Genomic DNA, 24,413 nt, shown 5'->3' on the forward strand with positions numbered 1-24,413 from the left:
TCAACCACTAAGTTATCTTATCCTCGAAAAATATCTCTGTCTTAACTGACACTCCGATATCATAGTAATCCAATAACCAATAAGTTCAAGCCACTACTGTCGATTCATATTCATAAACTGTCGGATGAAACCCCGAATAATCATAGATAGTAATCTCGACATCAGGGTGTAAACTAGTGGGTAAAATACTAATTACTAACTGTCCTGTACTCAACACGGTAGTCATCTATTCAAACATTACATACACTAATTCCAGACTATAAATAGATATACTTGTCATTAAGATAGTTAATTAAACTATTATATTGCAATGCGGTTAAGCAAATGAGAGTTGTGGCTTGCCTGGGGGTGATGGAACCACTGAGAAGAAGTGCGAGAAGCTCGCGAAGGGAATTGCCGGAAACAGTTCTCTCTTGAAGGAGCTGTTTACGGGCAAGGGCAACATGGTCATTTTCATTGTGTGATCACATAGTGAAAATGGTACCATCTTGATGGGCTCGACGAGACGAAGACATGGGCTTTGGAATCACCGGAATCGGAGTTATGGATAAAAAGATATGGCTAGACGAAGTTTAGGGACCAATCTGCAATTAAAATATCTGCAACTGGGTCCCTGAGAACACAGACGCTGGCGCCTTTTGAGAAATACGCTTCCCAGAGGGGAAAGCGTACTCATCGGCTGGCGCCTCCACTTATCCCCGCTGACAGTCCCTCTCTCACCGACAAGTGGGGTCGGGTCCCTCTTCTCTCTCCTCCGCTCCTCCTTCTTCTTCCTCGCGACGGCAGAGGAGGGCTCGACACCGACGATGACCCCCGGTGGCTCCGGCCACCGGCGAGCTCGTGGGACTGAGCCGCACCCGTTCCCGCATAGCACGTGTGCCGAATGGCTATAAAACGACAGCGGCGAGACCCACGGCGGACGGTGGCTCGGGTGGAGCTCGGGCATGTTGCCACAGTGCGTCCGAGACGAGGCTAAGAGGCGGGAGAGGGTCGCCAGACTTTCGCGGTCCCTCTGGTGAGGTCAGGAGGGAGAGGAAGAGCTTGGGTTGCTCCAATTTAGGAGGGGCTCGGCGGAGGCCATGGCGGCAATGGAGGGCGAGGAGAGCTCCGGGAGCTCGGGAAGGAGGCTAGGAGGCTAGAGGTGAGCTCAAAGGGCTCCAGGGAGGGCCATAAATAGCTGCCCGACGGCGAGCAAATGGGCTCGGCCGCCGTGGCGGCCTTATCAGCTTACTGGAGCTCTAGGGATGGTGTGGCCGACCGTTTGCGGAGTCTAGAAGACTCACGGAGGAGCAGGGGAGGCCAGCTGGGCTTCGGGATGGCTCGGGGAGGAAGAAGACAACGGCGGTCAATGGTGGAACAGGGCGGAGCTCGCCTTGGCGCGGCGAGGAAGAATCCAGAGGGGGAGAGGGCTCCAGGAGGAAGGGGACGACGAGGGGGAACTGCTGGACATGACTAGAGGTTGAGGGAGAGAAGAAATCGATGAGGCCAAGGGCTCCACTGCACAGAGCATGCATTTTCCATGACAAAGGCATGGTCACCGTGTGCACTGGCTCTAAGGGGACAAGAGAGGCTGGCACACCTTGTCTAGCACATAGTCCTTCCAAGGAGGGGTCTAACTGAGTTGATAGGTCAGCAAAATACACCAAGAGATGATGGGAGACTACACTGGAAGTTTCCTACAGCACACTTGGCCCTATTACTATGATCAACGGAGAAGAGAGAAGGGCTAAACATCATATCTGGAAGGTTTAGGGTAGGAAGGACTACAATCCTGTGAAATTTGAGAAGCACAGGATCAAGATTTAATAGGGTTGCTTTGAGACTAACTAATCTGGTCCAGAACAAGGATTTCGACGTGGCACTCACATACTAGCTTGGATGTGGCTGAAACTTGAGGAGATGAATTATTTAGGCATATGCAGATACTGTATAAATTTCATACCATCTAGATAAACCAAAGTGATACTTCCTTCACATAGTATCCTACTAGACAAAATCTTAGGAAAATTACTAGGAATAATTGGCTAGATAAAATGATCTCAAATTTGGTTGAGAGATGTTTTATAGATAGGAGAATGTCCTGGTAAAATTTCAGAAATTATGGAGCAAAATAAAGCATAGTTGCTTCACAATCCAAAATAATGACCAGAGACAAAGATTTGATGCTATGGTCACATGGTTGAAGGAGTGATGCTCAAATTTGGTGGAGAGGCATTATTTGAGCATATTGAGAGCATGGTAAAGTTTCAACTCATTTGAACACTCCTAGCTAGCACTTGCTTGACAAAGCTTCGTCTGGATTAGAAACTTTGGAAATTTGCCAAGAAATATTTAATAGTCAAATGAGGTTGAATTTTGGCATGAGATAATGATATGGATAGGAAAGAGTGTCCACAAATTTTGAGAGAAAGCAAGAAAATATAAAGGGTACTTGCTTCACAACTTGGCAGATAGGGCAGAATCAGAAAAGGAATTCTTGAGAAATATTTTTGAACATGGCAAGGAAGGATTTTATCATATCTGAGGAAGATATGACCCAAGAGATTTATGAGAATTATTTGGGAATTTTTGGAATGGTAGAAATGTGGGTTGCTTCACAGCCCAGAGCAAACAGGATTATTCCTTTAAAAGAAAAAGGAATATTCCCAGGGAAAAGATTATTGGGATTGGCTTAAGATGGAAATGGCAAGGTATTGGGATGGTTGGTGGTTGGCAAGCCACTAGGGAAGATGAATCAAGGATGATCCCTTTAGGTTTCAAAACTATTAAGCCACAGAAGAGTAGAACCAGACCAAATTCAGAAGAAAAAGAAATGTGCAAAATCCAGGTGTTACAAAGGATCCCCTCTGCCTCTAGTAAGCCTCTTCCTTCCTATAGATCTCCAGCAACTCATCCTCCAGGCTGTATCGGAGGGCCCAATCATCGGCTCATAAGCCGGACGAGTTCGCGCGCATATCCAAGCATTGGATTTCGAGGATAAGTGCCCCCTTACGTAGCCTAATGTCCCGTCCCACATTGGCACCCCATCCTTTCATAAATTGTCTAGATCGTTTGGCCAAGAAGTGCCAGTCATCGACCGCAGACATGAATCGATGGGGTTCCCCACGGGCCGCCACCCAATGCGTCTGAACCGCCTCGGCAAAACCAGGTTGGCGGAGCCAAAAGGCCTCAAAGCGGAACTGGGGGGGAGGCCGCGGATGAGAGCAGGAGGGGAACATGGTTGGATCCAATCCTAGTGATGGCCCGCAAGGACGCAAGGGGAAATCGTGCTTCCCAATCCGGGGACATGAACACTCTGTCAAGGACACTCAGCATGGGGTTCAGCTGACGGTTGGTCCGAGTGAATCTCGCACCAACCCGATCAAGCTCTCAGATACCGAGATTAGCAATCCAATCATTGAACCGCTACATGCCCGGGACATCAACCCATGCATTACTCTTATCTAACGGGGACCGCATGAGGTTAAAGTCGCCCCTATAATTAGAGGGAGAGATGCTGCCTCAATTTTTTGATGCATTTCGTCTAAGAAGGCCTAGGAGCAGGTGTGGTCCGTCGGACCATACACCACGACCACTTCCCACTTGAAATTGACGGCTCTCTCCCATGCTTTCATACTCACGAAAAACTCTCCACGGTCCACAGACCCAACATCAGAGGTGGTATCCTTCACCCCTAGAAGGATACCCCCCGAGTGGCCAGCCACCCCAGAGGAGGGCAGCCAATGCCACGCAAACACGTGCCTGCTCAAGTGCTCCAATTCCGGTAAGGGGAATTCGGTTCGCATGGTTTCGGAAATGGCAACGATGTCAATGTTCTCATCACGCATGTAATCAACTAGTTGCCTGCGGCGGCAATCATTCCCAAAACCTCGCAGGTTCCAAAATAGCGCCCTCATCTATTTGTCATGGGCCCTATGTAGATGAAGCGTTGACGGCGCGGCGCAGCAACAGCGTGCGAGACCGAGTGCGCCCACGAATCTCCATCCGGGCCAACAGGCCAACTTCCCCACGGGCCAGAGACCGTGCTGCAAAGTGAAGAGCCTCAGCAACGAGAATGCGAGGACCTCGACTCGGGGGTACGTATGAATGTATAGGATTCAGTTTGTTAAGTGCGCTTTTGCTAGAATCATACAGATACAGGCGTACAGCGCCACCAGTCCTGATTCGATTGGAGCATTGAAATTGTAGTTGTAGGTTTCTGTATCTATAATCAGCTAAATGAAACAAACATCGTACTGGTCCAGTATACTTCATTGGCCTTTTTAAAGGCATGGTAGAGAGACTTATTATATGGTCGTGAAAAATGGGACTTGATGATGCATGCAAACTTGGTTATATAACTACAGTAATAATACTTATGTGAATTCACCAAAAAAAAAATCATTAGAACTTGTTTCTGTATGTGAAGGAAAAGGGGGCGTCGTGGTGGACGAGCATGAAGACACTAATGAAAAGAATAGGTGATGTACATTGAAATTTTAGAGACACTATTGTGAGTCATTATACCTTGTATAAGAAAGTATTTTCTGGAGAAGAAATGATCTGAAATTGAGTCCAGAAAGAACATTTCAACTCAAATTTTGGTGTCCATCTCATGGCAACCTCAGTAGCAATACAGGCATAAGTGCCTTGGTTGTTGTTGCCGTATCTTCCCGCTAGACTGCCCCTGCTACTGAATTATCACCATGCCAATTTTATTTAGAATCGTGCAGGGGACTTACTCAGGCTGGCAGTGTCTGGGTACAAAACATAGAAGCACTAACGCATGGTGAAGAACTGAAGACTGAAGAACCTTTATTTTTTTGTCAAACAAGACTGAAGAACCTGCCCTTAGCAAGGAAGGAAACCTCAAAGACCATATCGCAGGACATCGCTATGGTTTTGATTTTTCTTCCATCCATTTCAAGCTATCTAGAACGACCTTGTACTAGGCATGTTTCGAATTTCATCCCAGCTTCAGTATTGTGTTACGCACTGAACTTGCTATGGATTTGCACGGATGGCTGAATATCGGATGCATAACAGGAGTCATCTGCTTTTCATCAGTAAACCTGGATAGCATATACTTTGATATATCACTAGATGACTATTTGTTCCAAACACCTGCTGGTTTTTTCAGGGAAACGTGTGGGTGGTTGCATGTTGAAGAAGTTGCGTTTTTTTCCTTCTCGTGGTAGTTTCACCTGTACCTGTCGTCTTTTTTTGGATGAGCACGGAGCAGGTCCTCGTGTTTGCCACGAGGTTGCCGGAGTTTGTTGTACAGATGCTATAACAATGCTGCACCCCAACTTCTGGGTATTTGACCCAGACGGGAAATATTGATCCAAGTAAGCAGCGGCCGCATTTTCTCTCTCTCCTTTTTCCTGCCGCATAAAAATAAGTCTTTACGCGAATGCACAAAGCTTGCATATATTTCCTGATAGAAGATAGTGCCGCATTCTTTCTCATGAACAGCCCTGGTGATTGCCTTGTCCCCTGTCTTTCTAGTACACATTTCCTGAAAACGACTAGCGATTGACAATGACCGAGAGGTGATAGCGTCCAATTCGTACATGAGAGGTGTAGTTGTGCAAGTCAGAACTCCAATCAGATACCAAGTCAGAATCTCCAATGCTTTAGTTTGACGCGAAAATCCTAATCAGGAAAGTTTACTGACGGAAGCCTACTGCCTTATGTGTCCCCATAAAAAAAATCGAATAACACACTGACTGCAGCTCAGGGAGGAGGCTATACGAGCAAACTCCGTGTTCTGGAAGTGTGCCCTCAGAAAACCACTTTTCAGTCAGATGTTTTGCCATGCTAGCAAAAAATTGTCAGGAATTTGTCATATTGCGGCAGAGCAATTGCCATGCGTTTACAGGGATTTGCAATGATGCAACATGGAGAAGGATTTACCATGCTGGCAGAAGAAAAAATTTCGTGCTAAATCTAAGGATAGCTGATGAAAATTGCCAGGCTCTAAAAACAGAATTTGTCATCCCGAATGTGTTCGGTCATAGTGCCATCCTGATCGAACCGTTTAGAGCCCTGAGCTTGTAGTTTGCTCAGAGGGGTGCATGTGAGCGAACGATGACTGACTAGTGACTTGCTTTGATATTCGTACATGAAAAATGAACGTGTGACAGCATGTTCCTAAAAAGAACCCCGAGCTGACGTCTGATCGTTAGCATTTAGCAAAAAAGAAGACTTACGATGTCCTTTCCCAACTAAGAGCATCTCTGGCAGATCCCTTAAAATCGTAAACTATAAAACTGAAATACGGGTCGAAAAAAAAACATTATAAGGGTTCATTTTAGCTACGGTCGAACAGATACTGTAAAACAAACGGTAAAACTGGGATAAAGAGCTCCTTCCTCTAGTCCAGCCGCCGCCGCCCCTTCCCCAGCCGACCGCGCCGGCTACGACTACCGCGCCCAACCCCATTGGTCGTGCCTCGTCGCCCATCGGCCGCGCACCGTCGCCCGTCGGTTGTGCCCCGTCCCCGCCGCCCGCGCCCCCTCACCAAGCCGGCTGCGCCTCGTCGCCCGCCGGCAGCGCCCCGTCGCCTCTGCCGTCGCCCCCTTGCTCTGTTGCTAGCCGTGCCGGCCGAGCCGTGCCCCTTTGCCTGCCGCGCCGGGAGGATTCCGGCGGCCAGGCTGAGGTCATGGGAGGCCACGGCAAGGTCGAGCTCATCCAATTCGAACCGACGGTGATCGATTGCAGCGTCTAGCGGTCTTTTCCGATGTGCAGTGATGAATTACGGCGAGTTTAGGATGGATTCCGGCAAACTCCGCAGCGGTGTGTTTGCTCCGACGAGGTTTGACCGGTATACGCCCCCCCCCCCTCGGTTCGGCCTTCCAACCTTCAAATATAAGGGTTTCGGTGGCCCTTAAAATTTTTACAGATTGAACCACTTTTACGATTTCTATTCTGGACAAATTTTTTTGATCAAAACTGTAAAACGTAAAAATTATAAGAGTTTGACCACTTATACAGGGTCTACAAGAGATGCTCTAACCCCACCTGATTTTCAGGGGAACCCGCTCCCTTAAAAATGACCATATCCCTCTACCCGAGCCTCTAATATATCTGCGTAGAAAATATTTCTTAGTTGTAACATATGGTGTAGGACCTTTTGCAGCTCCGCCTCCATGGAGCCTTTATTTTTTTAAATTCAAAATTCAAACCTCCTGGTTTTATAATAATCTAAAAAAATGCAAGTATATAAGGATGAAATGTATATGTGTGCAAAAATTAAGGATGAAACATCATGAGATGCGATCTGTGCAAAAAAAAACAGATTCATATACTTTTGGGGTGAATAGTATGCCTTCATGTATTTCATCTTTTTTGTCTTTTTACACAGCACTCATTTAAACGTATTTTATCCTAAAAATTTACACACGCGTGTGTTATTCCTTCATGTATATATGTATTTTTTTTAGATTTTTTTGAAATATAAAAAATATGAAATTTGATGAATTTGGGTTTTCAAAAACCAGCCTTCATGGAGGCCGAGCTCCAAAAAGCATTTTCCTAACATATGTCAATTTGAAGAATGTAATGATTTGCTACGCGTTGTAGCCAATTCATAAATATGAATGATGTGGTCCCATGTTGCTATGGTGGAATGTTGTAACCAATATTGATTGACTGACAATACCACTCAAAAAAAAAAGAACCTTAAGAGGCAGAGTTAATCAGAGCATGTAAGTTCCAACTACTTCCAAATACAATATGAAGTCCGATTCTATGATTTTCCCGCCATGAATGAACGATTAGATAGCCCATCTCTTGTAAGGCTTGATTTTACGAACTATAGTGGTTGTAGGGCTCTAATATATAGAGCAATTTTGACATATCTTTTTCGAGATTCCAAAATTGAGTGCATACCAATCCGTCAAAGTTTATGCGGGGCTAGCTACCGCCCAATCAGAACCCTTCTCGTCCAACTTGTTGGAAAACTTGATAGAAAACAAAAAAAAATAGCTCTACGACCAAACTAACACTATGATGATACAATAACGGTTTGGATCGGATCGTTACCAACTCCGAGTTGCAGTAGAAGAAGACGAGTCAGTGTAGATCATCGATGAAGTCCCTCGAACCGTAGATGAACGATCCCTCGAATGGAAGACCGAAAGTACGACCTTTCAACGAGTTGCAAGCGTACGGTCTTCATGATCTAACAGCGCTTCACCGTCCGGACCAAATCGTCACCGAAGAATTAGAGGGATAAGATTAGAGCCACAGTGGCCTTCTAATTATGAAGATTATAGGATCTAGGTCTAGCTCTGATTGATCAACTAGAACCAACTAAAACTAGAATTAGGGAACTAGAGGAGGCTCCAAAACTTGTGTGTCGAAAAGGGGCCAAAAACTCTAGTATATATAGGTGGGAGGAGAGGGAGGGGGTGCCACACAAGGGGGAAAGTCTCCCCCTTGGACAGCCAAGAGGAGGGGGATCCCCCTTCAATTTGGCATCCTCCGTCCTTTCCATGGGAGAGGGGGCGCCACCCGAATTGGGCCCTTGTGGCCCAAGTTGTCTTCCTTCACTTTGCCTTTTACGCTCGTTGTAAAGAGAGTATCATATACTAGTATCATGCATATGATACTAATGTATGATACTACATCCGTAATGCATAGTATCATGTGCTAGTATCATAGAATAGTTCATTTATTACCATGCATGGCACATAGTAGCACAACATTTAATATGACACGGTATCATAATATGATATTCAACTCTCTCTTTCTTCATTTAATTCTATGACACCTCATAAAATATGCCTAGTTGGCATGCATGATACTACTTATGATACTCTCATTACGACCAGCCTTAAGGTACATTGATAATAAATTAAATATAACATCCTCCTAATAATTACTAGAACCTTTTGATATTAATTTAACATCTCCGAAAACATTTTCCATCTATATATTATTTATCAATAATACTCGGTATTGCCCAATAATCTCTGAAACCCTTCCGGTGACCCCAAAACGGTTTCGAATCCTCTCAAAACTATTTCAAATGCGAATGAAATAATTTCACAAATATATACCCATCATTATCATCCCACTAACACTCACAGATTATGACTCTCTTAAGCTTTTAACTCTGTAGGTTCGGTAAAACATAGACATGAACGAAAACCCCTTTCGTTCAATGATCGATAGCGAAACCGCGGACGTCCATAACGATCCCTATGAGTTCACGAATGACAATGAGTGAACCTTCGGTTATCATGTGTTGTTTCCTTTGCTTTGCGATACTTTACAAAACCCTAGATGCGATATATCAATATCCTCTTGAGTCATACACATGCTCACTATACTGGTCTCCTCGTTATCGATTTTGTTCTTCTTTCAAATTGATGTGTTTCGACATCCTCGTGACCTAGTCACATGTGGCTGGCCAGACAATGATGGACACCATCACACTGAAAGGGCCCTAATAATATCTCTCCATTGTTGGAGGAGCAAATTTCATTCTCGAGCTATCTAGTCCCTTGTCAAACTTTTCGATGAACCTATAAGTTGTCGTTATGATCACTAGTTACATAGATGACGTTTGAGCAACCGCAAAGTCCAAGTACGTTATTAAGTGACTAAGGTACTCTCATGGTCTAAGAAACTAAATCACACGTTAACACTATGTGTTATAACAATTTAATTCAGACAATATTATCTCAAAGTATAACAAACAAGTTTGGGTCGATTCAATATGATCGTTCGTCTAACGTCATACTCTAAATGTTGTTTTAGGACTACCATTACATTTAGTGATATCCTAAAATCCGGAAAACATAATCACCAACAACACTTGAACTGGTCTTAGAGGCGAGACTAGGAATCTTATTTTACCGTTTATTATTTCACACGTGCATATGATGTTTGCACTGAATCGCATATTCCAAGATCCTAGTAGTTATATCATAGAATATAAACTCTTAATCACATAATCCAGGATCATAGTAGTTATATCATAGAATATAAACTCTTAATTATAAACACAAAAAATATAATGATACAATAGTACTGCTTCTAGGATATATTTCCAACACAACTTTGTCTGGGTCATTGAATCTTCGCTAGGATGGAGTCGTGTTGTCTGATTTGGGCCATGAAGTATTTTTTTTGTTCTTGAAGTGGCATTTTCCCATGTGTGGTTACGTTGGTCCCGCCTGGTATTGTTCCTACATGACACCGACATAGATAGATCGCGGTGGCCTCTAGATCTAGGTGATGGTGCGGGAGTGAGGATTGGAGGAGATAAAATGAGGAGATGGCCATTAGAGACTTTCAGACCTGATAAATGGAGGCGGAAGTCAATCTTTAGGGATGTGCAGAGGAAAAGTAGTCCATGGAGAGCTCGATCACTAGGCAGAGGCTGATGTGTAATTGATAGTAAGGGTGGCGGCCCACTGAAGATGGGAGAAAATAGAGCGAGGATGGCAGATTGTCGCTGGGGGAGTTGGTGTACAAGGTGGTGATGGTATCCATCCATGATGGGCAGCACAAAGCGACTTGTAGAGAAGGAGGTGGCTTGGAGAGAGAGGAGGGTTAGTTGAGGAGTACATATATATATTTCAAGATTATAAAAAGAAAATGTATATCCTCGATGAAATATTGTAATTTTCATCAATTTGTGGGTGATGAGTGAAATTGCCAGAAGTATGCAACTTGCAACTAAAAGGTCATGGTTTCATCTAAACTAAAGAGGAACGATCATGATAATGTTGTCGATGAGCTTGACCACCCACTATTACAATCCCTATTAGACTTCAACCCATTTGTTAATGTTCCTCCTTCAACATGGCAAACCATCCTTGCTCCCTCGGCTCAGTTCATAGTAATATTTTTTACCTAAATAATAAGTGTCATACGTGTGGCATGAAGTAACATCGTCCTGACGTTTGTTACATTAAAGTTGTCAACCGAGTTATTTCTCCAAAAAACTGAAATCTGTCATCCGAAAAAAAGTTGACATGCTTCACAACTAAAGTTTCCATCCTTTTGTAACTAAAGTTGTCATAAAAAATGTCAGGACGGAATTGCTTTGTGCCACACGTGTAACACTTATCAGAGTCTTTTATTATTATCATGCTAACTTACTTTTTTTCGAACGATCGCCACGAAGGAGAGAATCCCCACCTCAATATATTGCTCAAAAAGCTGCCAAAGGCAAGAGTCACCCCTTGAGCTTCGGCTGATCCAGTTTATAAGGGAAACCGGATCAGAAACCTAAACAAGGTGACCCTTTTTATGAGGGAAACGTGGCCGAAAATTGTAGAGTAGCAAGATTACAGAAGATGAGAAAAATTGTCACCCACGAGAAGGCATGACCTAGCTAGCACGCAGAAAGACCAACACCATGATAGATACAAGTAGATGTGGGTGTTTGTTGGATCCATAGAAGGGGTGTCTAGAGGGGGGTAAATAAACTACTGAAAGCACAATTGCTCCCTAGGGTGGTTTTGATAATTGATCACAACATATGCATCATTGGACTAATGTGTTTTCCAAGCTTATTTCAGAAAAAGTTCAAAAGATGTTATGGCTTAAGGTTTATGTGGAGATACCCCTTGATGCAAGAAAGGAATAATATTGGCTCAAGCTCAAGCTACAAGACTCTTCATTTTATATTTATGAGAAATCACCTTTTGAGCCCATAGGAAAGCAAATACTATTAAAAGGGGGTGAGGTAGTAAAATAAACTGATTGCTCAAATGCTCAAAGTTAGACACCAAAAAACTCAGTCATTTTCCCACATATCCACTCTGTCAAGTTCCACATTCACAAATTCGGTGTCACCAATATTTCCACATCGGAGCCATCGAGTTTGAACCTCAGACAGAACCCTAGCCACTCCCACCAAATCGGTGCAACTAAAACTACATCGATGCTACCGAGTTTAGTGTGACCAACATTCTGGTGCCAAGATACACAAAATCGGAATTTCTAAGTTCGATTATCAGTGCCACCTAGTTTGGACATCTAACTGTTAGTCACCATTTCGGTGCCACCGAGTTCTATATATCGGTCTCACCGAGATTCAAAAGTTCACACTTTTAGTACTAGTCGGTACTGATGTTTGCTGTGTATCACTTGCAACGGCGCCAGAAATAGTTGTGTCGACGGCACCAGGAATCCTTCAGCTACGGCTACGCCTTTAAGGGACTTCCTAGGCAAGTATGCAAAGGATTTCCCCCGTGGCCTTGGAGCCTTGCGTTGGTGTTCCCTCGAAGCGAAAAGGGTGATGTAGCACAGCGAAGCTAAGTATTTCCCTCAGTTTGAGAACCAAGGTATCAATCCGGCGGAAGAGTATCTCAAGATCCTGCACAAACACAAAAGCTTGCACCCAACGCTATGAAAGGGTTGTCAATCCCTTATAGATTGTTTGCCAAGTGAGAACTGAAAGAAACAAAGTAACAAAGCAAAGTAAAAGCGGAGATGTAAACGATGGATGTGAATAGACCTGGGGGCCGTAGTGTTTACAAGTGGCTTCTCTCATAAAAGCAAGTAGACGGTGGGTGAACAAATTACTGTCGAGCAATTGATAGAACTGTGCAAAGTCGTGACGATATCTATGCAATGATTATTTCTCTAGGCATCACGTCCGAAACAAGTAGACCGATACTTTCTGCATCTACTACTATTACTCCACACGTCGACCGCTATCCAGCATGCATCTAGTGTATTAAGTCCATAAGAACAGAGTAACGCCTTAAGAAAGATGACATGATGTAGAGGGATAATCGCAAACCAATGATAAAAAACCCATCTTTTTACCCTTGATGGCAACTACTTGATGTGTGCCTTGCTGCCCCTACTGTCACTGGGAAAGGTCACCGCATGGCAGAACCCAAAACCAAGCACTTCTCCCATTGTAAGAATCATAGATCTAGTTGGCCAAACAAAACCCAAGACTCGGAGAGACTTACAAGGATATCAAATCATGCATATAAGAAATCAGCAAATACTCAAATATATATCATAGATAATCTGATCACAAGTCCACAATTCATCGGATCTCGACGAACACACCGCCAAAGAAGATTACATCGGATAGATCTCCATGAAGATCATAGAGAACTTTGTATTCAAGATCCAAGAGAGAGAACAAGCCATCTAGCTACTAACTACGGACCCGTAGGTCTTAAGTGAACTACTCACGAGTCATTGGAAGGGTGATGATGATGATGAAGAAGCCCTCCAACTCCAAAGTCCCCTCCGGCAGGGTGCCGGGAAGGGTCTCCAGATGAGATCTCACGGAAACGGAAGCTTGCGGCGGCGGAAAAGTACTTTCGAGTCTCCCTTGATTTTTTGTGGAATATTTGGGAATTTATAGGCCAAAGACCTAGGTCAGGGGGCGGCCAGGGAGGCCACAAGCCTGCCCACCGCCGCCTCCCCCCGGTGGCGGAGTGGGGGCTTGTGGGCTCCCTGGAGCCCACCTGGCTTGGGCCAAAAGCCCCCCTGGACTTCTTCCGTTCAGGAAAAATCATTTTGGGGTTTTTCTTCCATTTGGACTCCGTTCCAAAATCATATCTGAAAAGAGTCAAAAACACGGAAAAAACAGGAACTGGCACTTGGCACTGAATTAATAAGTTAGTCCCAAAAAGATATAAAAATGTACATAAAACATACAAAGAAGGCAAGATAACAGCGTGAAATCATCAAAAATTATAGATACGTTTGAGACATATCAAGCATCCCCAAGCTTAACTCCTTCTCGTCCTCGAGTAGGGAAGTGATAAGAATGAATTTTTGATGCTTTCATGCTACCTAACATAGGTGTCCTTTGTAATTCCTCTTATGTGACGTGAATGTTCAGATCCATTAGATTCAAAACAATAGTTTTCTATTGACGTGGAAACAATAATAATTCAAGCAAACTAGCAAAGTAATCATGAACTTTCAAAATAACAAGGCCAAAAGAAAGTTATCCCTACAAAAGCATATAGTCTGGCTATGCTCTATCATCATTGCACAACGAATTTAAATCATGCACAACCCTGGTATTGGCCAAGTAATTGTTTCACACCTTTACTTTCTCAAACATTTTCAACTCTCATGCAATACATGAGCGTGAGCCATGGTTATAACACTATAGATGGTGTGGAATGTGGTGGAGGTTGCAAGACAAAAAAGGAGAAGATAGTCACATTAACTAGGCATATCAATTTGCCGTGGAGATGCTCATCAATAGATATCAATGTGAATGAGTAGGGATTGCCATACAAATGATGCACTAGAGCTACAAGTATGTGAAAGTTCTTAAAGAAAACTAGTGGGTGTGCATCCAACTTGCTTGCTCACGAAGACCTAAGGCAATTTTGAGGAAGCCTATCATTGGAATATACAAGCCAAGTTATATAATGAAAATTTCCCACTAGCTATATGGTGGTGACAAAACGAGAGACTCTCAATCATGAAGATCATGGTGCTTAATATGCACAAGTGTGGAAAAAGTGGTAGCATTGTCCCTTCTCTCTTTTTCTCTTTTTTTGTGGGATCTTTGGCCTCTTTTTTTATGGGCTTCTTTGGCCTCTTTTATTTCCTCACATGGGACAATGCTCCAATAATGATGATCATCACACTTTCAACTCAAAACTTTGAGCAACTATGACTCTATATGGAATGCCTTCGGTAGTGTATCGTACGATCGTGCAAAGGCAATGTAGATGTGGTGGCACATGTCATGGTGGTAGTTGCATGGCAATATATCTCAGAATGACTTTGAAAAAGCCATAGTAGGTAGGTATGGTGGCTGTTTTGAGGGAGGCTAATGGTGGGTTTTGTGCACCGGCGAAAGTTGCGCGTCACTAAGAAGATAGTGATGGTGGAAGGTGAAAGTGCATCTAAACCATGGACTCAACATTAGTCATGAAGAACTCATATACTTGTTGCAAAAGTTTTATTAGTAAACGAAACAAAGCATTCAACGCATACTCCTAGGGGAAGGGTTGGTAGGTATAAACCATCGCGCGATCCCGACCGCCACGCAAAGGATGACAATCAATATACCAATCATGCTCAGATTTCATCACATAGCAGTTCACCATACGTGCATGCTATGGGAATCACTAACTTCAATACAAGTATTTCTAGATCCACAACACCTTACTAGCATGACTTCAATATTACCATAACCACAACTCAAAACTAATTGAGATGAATCAAACTTCTCTAACTATTCAATGCACATGAAGGTGGAAGTTTTCGTATCCCTTTGGATAACTACCCCTTTTGAGACTACTTTCAAAGCATAGATCAACTACCAAGCCATGCACCACTGCGCTCTAAAAGATATAAGTGAAGCACATAGAGCAAAAGTATCTAGCTCAAAAGATATAAGTGAAGCATATGTGAGTTGAATTGTCTATCAAAAGATATAAGTGAAGCTCGACAAAATCACGGTGTGTGCATGTCTCTCTCTCTAGGTGTGCAGCAAGGATGATTGTGACACAATAAAAATAAAAGACTCCTACGATACAAGATGCTCCAAGCAAAAACACATAACATGTGGTGAATAAAAGTATAGCCCCAAGTAACGTTACCGATGGATTGAAGACGAGAGAGGGGATGCCTTCCCGGGGCATCCCCAAGCTTAGGCTTTTACGACATACTTGAATCTCTTGGGGTGCCTTGGAATCCCCAAGCTTGAGCTCTTGCCACTCTTTATCTTTTTGTCCATAAGAACTTCACCCAAAACTTGAAAACTTCACAACACGAAACTTCAACAGAAACTCGTGATAACATTAGTACAAGAAAGAAACCACCACTTCCTTAGGTACTGTAGCAAACTTAAATTCTACTTGTGTTGATGTTGGGTTACTGTACTTTCAATCTTCCATGGCTAATACCCCCCGATACTATCCATAGTTTCATCAAAATAAGCAACCAACACAACAAAAATAGAATCTGTTAACAGCAGACCAGTCTGTAGCAATCTGTATGTTTCGTATACCTCTGATACTTAAAAAATTCTGAAAATTACGACAGTCTGACGAATTTGCGTAGCAATCAGAAGCAAAAAGAATCAACTCAAAATCTCTTACAGAAAAAATGAAAATTCTTTTCGTGAGCAGAAAGTTTCTGTCTTTTCCAGCATGACCAAACAATCATCCCCAAGACTAATCATAATGGTTTTCCTTGGCACAAACGCAAAAAGAAACAGAAAAAACACAATCATAACAGAATTATGAAAGTGTGGAAGACACAAAACAGAAAGAAAAAGGATAGATTCGTTGGGTTGCCTCCCAACAAGCGCTTTTGTTTAACGCCCTTAGCTAGGCGAAAGTGATGAGATCACGTATAGTCATCTTTGGTGCTCAAACCATAAGTAGCCCTCATCATAGATTCATAAGGCAATCTTATTTTCTTTCTAGGATAGTGCTCCATGCCCTTCTTTAAAGGAAATTGAAATCTAATATTCCCTTCCTTCATATCGATGATAGCACCAATAGTCCTTAGGAAAGGTCTACCAAGAATAATGGGACATGAAGGATTGCAATCTATGTCAAGTACGATGAAATCCACGAGTACATAGTTCTTATTTGCAACAAGAAGAACATCAACGATCCTCCCCATGGGCTTCTTGATAGTAGAATCCGCAAGATGCAAATTCAGAGAACACTCTTCAATCTCATGAAAACCAAGAATATCACATAAAGACTTTGGAATCGCGGAAACACTAGCACCCAAATCACACAAAGCATTGCACTCATAGTTTTTGATCTTCATTTTGATAGTAGGTTCCCACTCATCATGAAGTTTTCTAGGTATAGAGACTTCTAGTTCGAGCTTCTCTTCAAGAGATTTCATCATAGCATCTACGATATGCGCGGTAAAGGCTTTAGTTTGGCTATAAGCATGTGGAGAGTTTGCAATGGATTGCATCAAAGAAATGCATTCAAACAAGGAGCAATTATCATAATTGAATTCCTTGAAATCCAAAGTGGGAGTTTCATTACTACCCAAAATTTTGACTTCTTCTACTCCACTCTCCACACCTTTATCATCAAGATAGGTGGACTCCGAATCATTGGGGCATTTTTCAACCAAAGTGGATTCATATCCAGCCCCTCCATAAGTAGGTTTGATACGAGAAAACAAAGATTCAAGAGGAGACACACTAAGCACTTTAAGATCTTCGTGATTTGCATCACTAGAACGCACCCTTTTAAACCATTCATGTCTAGCGCGAATTTGGACGGTTCTTTCTTTGCTCTCATTCATGGAGATACGCATAGCTTTCAAAGTTTCATCCAAGTTGATTTTGGGAGGAGCGCATCTAACTTTCAAAGCATCAATATCACAAGACATCCTATCAACGCTCTTAGCCAAATCGTCAATTTTGAGTAGTTTTTCCTCTATGGACGCATTGAAAATCTTTTGAGAGTTGATGAACTCTTTGATATTACTCTCTAGATCAGAGGGTAATTTGTTGTGATTTCCATAAGTGTTGCTGTAGGAATTGCCATAATTGTTAGAGGAGTTACTAGGAAAAGGCCTAGGAACATAGTTTCCTCTAAAAGCATTATTGTTGCCAAAATTGTTCCTACCAACAAAATTCACGTCCAAACTAGCGTTGCTACTCTCAATCAAAGAAGGTAGTGGCATGTCATTAGGATCTACGGTAGCGTTCCTACTAGCAACCAAATTCATCAACTCGTCCATCTTAGCACTAAGCGAGTTAATCTCTTCTATAGCGTGCACCTTTTTGCTAGCAGGCGACCTTTTAGTGTGCCACTGAGAGTAGTTGGTCATGATATTGTCTAGGAGTTTTGTAGCGTCTCCTAACGTGATTTCCATGAACGTTCCACCTGAGGCGGAGTACAAGATATTGCGAGAAGCGAAATTCAAGCCAGCGTAAAAGATTTGTATAATCATCCACAAACTCAAGCCATTAGCGGGACAATTTCTAATCATAAGCTTCATCCTCTCCCAAGATTGTGCAACGTGTTCATGATCAAGTTGCTTGAAATTCATGATATCGTTACGTAAGGAGATGATCTTAGCCGGCGGAAAATACTTGGATATGTAAGCATCTTTGCACTTATCCCAAGAATCGATACTATTTTTAGGCAAAGAAGAAAACCATGTTTTTGCGCGATCTCGCAACGAGAAAGGAAAAAGTTTCAACTTAATCACGTCATTATCCACATCTCTTTTCTTTTGCATATCACAAAGCTCAATGAAGGTATTGAGATGGGATGCGACATCTTCACTAGGAAGGCCAGATAATTGCTCTTTCATAACAAGATTCAGCAAAGCTGCGTTGATTTCATACGATTCCGCACTAGTGGTGGGAGCAATCGGAGTGCTAATAAAATCATTATTATTAGTGCTCGAGAAGTCGCAAAGTTTGGTGTTTTCAGACATGATGTCTTCAACAAAAAAACAAGCACACAAGCAAGCAAGAAAACCGGCAAAGGCAAAAGAAAACGGCGAAGGAGAAAGGCAAATGAAAACGGCAAATGTGAAGTGGGGGAGAGGAAAACGAGAGGCAACTGGCAACAAAAGTAAATGCAAGAGAAAAGTTTGTGAGACCTACTTGGATAGATCTTGATTTCCCTCCCCGGCAACGGCGCCAGAAATACTTCTGATGTTTGCTGTGTATCCCTTGCAATGGCGCTAGAAATAGTTGTGTCGACGGCACCAGGAATCCTTCAGCTACGGCTACGCCTTTAAGGGACTTCCTAGGCAAGTATGCAAAGGATTTCCCCCGTGGCCTTGGAGCCTTGCGTTGGTGTTCCCTCGAAGCGGAAAGGGTGATGTAGCACAACGACGGTAAGTATTTCCCTCAGTTTGAGAACCAAGGTATCAATCTGGCGGAAGAGTATCTCAAGATCCTGCACAAACACAAAAGCTTGCACCCAACGCTATGAAGGGGTTGTCAATCCCTTATAGATTGTTTGCCAAGTGAGAACTGAAAGCAACAAAGTAACAAAGAAAAGTAAAAGCGGAGATGTAAACGATGGATGTGAATAGACCCGGGGGCCGTAGTGTTTACTAGTGGCTTCTCTCATAAAAGCAAGTAGACGGTGGGTGAACAAATTACTGTCGAGCAATTGATAGAACTGTGCAGAGTCGTGACGATATCTATGCAATGATTATTTCTATAGGCATCACGTCCGAAACAAGTAGACCGATACTTTCTGCATCTACTACTATTACTCCACACGTCGACCGCTATCCAGCATGCATCTAGTGTATTAAGTCCATAAGAACAGAGTAACGCCTTAAGCAAGATGACATGATGTAGAGGGATAATCTCAAACCAATGATAAAAGCCCCATCTTTTTACCCTTGATGGCAACCACTTGATGTGTGCCTTGCTGCCCCTACTGTCACTAGGAAAGGTCACCACATGGCAGAACCCAAAACCAAGCACTTCTCCCATTGCAAGAATCATAGATCTAGTTGGCCAAACAAAACCCAAGACTCGGAGAGACTTACAAGGATATCAAATCATGCATATAAGAAATCAGCAAAGACTCAAATATATATCATAGATAATCAGATCACAAGTCCAGAATTCATCGGATCTCGACAAACACACCGCCAAAGAAGATTACATCGGATAGATCTCCATGAAGATCATGGAGAACTTTGTATTGAATATCCAAGAGAGAGAAGAAGCCATCTAGCTACTAACTACGGACCCGTAGGTCTGAAGTGAACTACTCACGAGTCATTGGAAGGGCGATGATGATGATGAAGAAGCCCTCCAACTCCAAAGTCCCCTTCGATAGGGTGTCGGGAAGGGTCTCCAGATGAGATCTCGTGGAAACGGAAGCTTGCGGCGGCAGAAAAGTATTTTCGAGGCTCCCTTGATTGTTTGCGGAATATTTGGGAATTTATAGGACAAAGACCTAGGCCAGGGGGCGGCCAGGGAGGCCACAAGCCTACCCACCGCCGCCTCCCCCTGGTGGCGGAGTGGGGGCTTGTGGGCTCCCTGGAGCCCACCTGGCTTAGCCCAAAAGCCCCCTGGACTTCTTCCTTTCGGAAAAAAAATCATTTCGGGGTTTTTCTTCCGTTTGGACTCTGTTCCAAAATCAGATCTGAAAAGAGTCAAAAACACGGAAAAAACAGGAACTGGCACTTGGCACTGAATTAATAAGTTATTCCCAAAAAGATATAAAAAGGTACATAAAACATACAAAGAAGGCAAGATAACAACGTGAAATCATCAAAAATTATAGATACGTTTGAGATGTATCAGGTTACCGAGTTTTCCACTTCGGTGTCACCGAGTTTGCACTTTTGTGTGTAACAGTTGGATTTTGTCCGCTGCCTATATATACCCCTTCACCCACCTCTTATTTGTGGGAGAAGCACTCAGAACACATACTTCACTTCCAGATTCATTTTCTGAGAGAGAACCACCTACTCTTGTGCCGAGACCAAGATATTCCAATCCAATCATTTGAAAATTGATCTCTAGCCTCCCCAAACTGCTTTCCACCAAATCAACCTCTCCTGCCCATTCATATTCTGTGAGAGAGTGGTTTGTGTTGAGGAGACTATCTTTAGAAGCACAAGAGCGAGGAGTTCATTGATCTACCCCATCTATTACCTTTTGGAGGGTGGTGCCTCCTAGATTGGTTAGGTGTCGCTTGGGAGCCTCCTACTTCGTGTTGTGGAGTTGAACCAAGATGTTTGTAAGGGCAAGGAGATCGCCTACTTCGTGAAGATCTACCGTGAGTAACACCGTGGTGGGATAGACTAGGCCTCTTATTTGTGGACCCTCCTTGGGTGGAGCCCTCCATGGACTCTCGTAGTCGTTACCCTCCGTGGCTTGAAGTCTCCACTAACATGGACGTACGATAGCGCCACCTAAGGAACCATGCCAAAAATCGCCGTGTCAACCTCATGTGTTTGATCTCCCTACCTTACTCCTCTATTTACACTTGCATGTTTACTTTCCGCTGCTATACTATTAGAACTGCATGTGTAGGGTGTACTTGACTTGTTATAACTATCATAGCTGCCTCTCAAGTAAAATTGGGAAAAGGCAAAAAAATTATCTTGTCAAGTAGTCTAATCACCCCCCCCTCTAGACATACTTTCGATCCTACAAGTGGTATCAGAGCTTTGGTATTCATTTCATTGGTTTGGCAACCTAGGAAAGTATGGCATCTAGTGAGGGAAATTATCATCGTAGAGGTCCTTACTTCGATGGCACTAATTTTGCTAGTTGGAAGCATAAAAATGAAAATGCATATACTTGGCTTTAATCCTTGTGTTTGGGCTGTTATACGTGTTGTTGTGCAAGGTAACTTCTTTGGAGAAAGGCATGAACCTGATCATGATGCGACAACTGATGAACTGAAGATGTTGCAACTTAATGCTCAAGCCTGTGATATCATCTTCAAATGCCTTTGCCCCGAAGAATTCAACAAAATCAGTCGTCTTGAGAATGCAAAAGAAATCTCGGATACTTTGGTTGATATGCACGAAGGTACTGATTCTGTGAGAGAATCTAAGTTGGATGTGCTTCAAAGTCAGCTTGACAAGTTCAAGATGAAGGATGGTGAAGGAGTCGCTGAAATGTACTCTAGGCTAGCTCTCATCATCAATGAGATTGTCGGCTTAAGAAGCGAAGAGATGACTGAAAAATTCATCATCAAGAAGATACTTAGAGCTATTGATGGGAAGTATGACACAGTGTGCGCATTGATCCAAATGATGCCAAATTACAAAGATGTCAAGCCAACTAAAGTCATTGGTAGGATTGTTGCTCAAGAGATGTCACTCAAGCTGCACAACAAGTCAAGCGGTGCTTATCAAGCTTCATGTGATGCTCCCGCTACTTCAAAAGACAATCTTGTCACTTATGAAGAGATAAACCTCATGGTCAGAAAATTCAACAAGTTCTACAACAGTAGAGGCAAAGATAGAAGCTCAAGTTCAAGACATGATGAGAAGCGTTCGTCTAGTCGTGACCGAAACTGCTAGAATTGTGGGAAGCCCGGACACTACTCAAATGAGTGCTCGGCTCCCTACAAAGGAAGAGAAGAGTCACCTCAAATACGAAGCTCAAGAGATGAGTCACCTCGTAGAGAGAGAAGGAGTAGAGAAGATCACTATGAACGAAGACACTCACAGAGAGACAAGGAATCGGAGAAGAAGGACAAATACACCAAGAGAAGTTCAAGAAGAAGACATCAAGGTCATGTTGGTGAATGGATCTCTGGCTCCGAGTATGATCACCACTCCGAGAGAATCTATCACTCCAACTTCGACATAGTCAAGAGGAAGGTGTTGCCGGGATTGCACTTGGTTCCACCAACTCCTACGACTTATTTGATTCACCAAATGAGGGAGTCGTAAACTGCTTCATGGCTAAAGGTCCCAAGGTATCACATCCTGAGTATCTTGATTTCAATAGTGATGATGATGACTTGCTAGGAGAAGATGACTTGCTTCTAGATAACCTAGTGAATGCACTGAAAATGAACCTGTTATTTATCATGCTAGTCAAGAGAAATCGAATGATGATGATAAGAAAGAAATTGAACGACTAACTCAAGAATTAAAAACTCTTAAGTTAGCTCATGAGACTACTCTAGAAGATCATAGAGAGCTTGCAAGAACCCATGAGAAGCTACACTTCGAGAAGCTTAACTTGTAGCAAGAGCATGAGTTCTTAAAAGCAATCAATGATGATCTTCGGAAGAAGATTTCTTCTTATCTATCCAAACGATTACTCTTGTCTAACTTTGTTCCACAAGTTAAACCTAGGAACACTAGTAAGTTGTGAGACATCTTCCTCTTAGTGCTACAAATGGCTTCTTCCTTAGTTCTTTATAGCTCTTTCACCTCTTTTAGACTCTTTGCAATGTTTAGTGCGGGGAACTCTACACTATTGTACTCAGATGCTATTCCTTCAAGAAAGTATCGGAAAGCAAAAAGGGACTCGTTCACCGTATCGCGTCCAATACAGCTATGCCACAAGTTGACCTAACCAACTGGTAAACAAAACCCAAGTTAACGGATCGACCTAGGAATAGGATGAATAGAACCATTGAATCGTCACCCAATGGAGCAGAGAGCCTTCCTTTAAGAAAGAAATAACTCCCTACAACAACCGTGTTTCGAGCCCCGGGTTGAAAGAGCGAGCTACATTCTTTCATAGAAGACAGAAAATAAGAGGACTGATGCTTTCTTACTTCATCTTAATATAGGGATGCTTTATGTAGCTTCCAATGAATAGGAAACAAGATGACCCATGGGGCACTCAGTGACGTATCTAAACCGTCTATCCAGTACTGGCTTTTCACACTCGGGAATAGAAACTGTCGGCACTTGAAGATGAACGAAGCGAAATTACCCCCCAAAAAAAGCCCTTATACTCACCTTGGTGGGGACTGACTGCTCTCCCCTACGAAAGTAGCATCGCGATGCGGAGATCAACAACACATATTCGCATACCATGCTTATCTATTGATGTCGCAGATCAGCGGCAACTCCCATACTAAGTATGATGTCGCATATCGCGCAACGGCTTTCGCGCTAGTTGCTCAAAAAATCGTATAAAAATCAAGCAAGAAAAAGGTTCTGGCAGGCTGCGTGGGACTGTAAATCCTCTTTCGCTGGCTGGGCCCTTTGGACTCGAAATCCAAACGGAGTGAGTGGTTCGATTCCACTCTCAGAACGAGACTGAACGAAAGAAAATGCAAGTGAAACGAGACGAGAATCAAATTGTAGGCTTCTTTCCTAAAAGCGGTGCGGATCCAATCAGATTTTATAAAGCCAAGGCCTGACATCCATTGTGGGGATCATCTTTTATCGGGAGACATGGCCTGGTGGTTTCTGATCGAGATTCCTAATCAATAGGGCGAAGAGCTCTTCGCATGATCTGGTCCTACCTTTTGTCTACGCTATTTTTTTTTTCTCTTCTCAGCTGCTGTCCTTACTCCGGATAAATTGGAACACATTGATTCCGTTCGTTCCTGCCCTTCGCCTGCTCGCCTTGTTGAAACTAGTCATTCTGTTTCTGCTGTGGCTGGTTTATCGGCTGCTCCAACTGTCCAATCTGTCCCAACAGAGTTAGGCATTCCTTCTGAGCTAGCTAGGGAGTCAATAGCAAGACCGGGTACAACAAGCCTATTAGAGAATGAAGTAGCTCGAGTTCGGGGTTATCTCTCCTTTACGAAATAGAGGTTCACTTCGACTTTACTACTTTCCAGCCAACGCACTCTACTCAAATTGAAGGAAATTGTTTGGCCCCTATTCTATTTATTTATTAAGGGAGGGTACTCATAACGTTGAATCACTGTTTTTCTTTCCTAATGTTCATCTCAAGCTGGCTTCGACATCTGGTTATCGTGGTTCTTTCTCCTCCTTTTCTATCGCTTGCTTTCCATATTGCGCGAATCGGCCGCCCCATTAGTTTTATGAGAATGGGTATTCCCACTAGA

The sequence above is a fragment of the Hordeum vulgare genome, chromosome 3H (genome assembly GCF_904849725.1).
Source record: "Hordeum vulgare subsp. vulgare chromosome 3H, MorexV3_pseudomolecules_assembly, whole genome shotgun sequence".
Lineage (NCBI taxonomy): Eukaryota > Viridiplantae > Streptophyta > Magnoliopsida > Poales > Poaceae > Hordeum > Hordeum vulgare.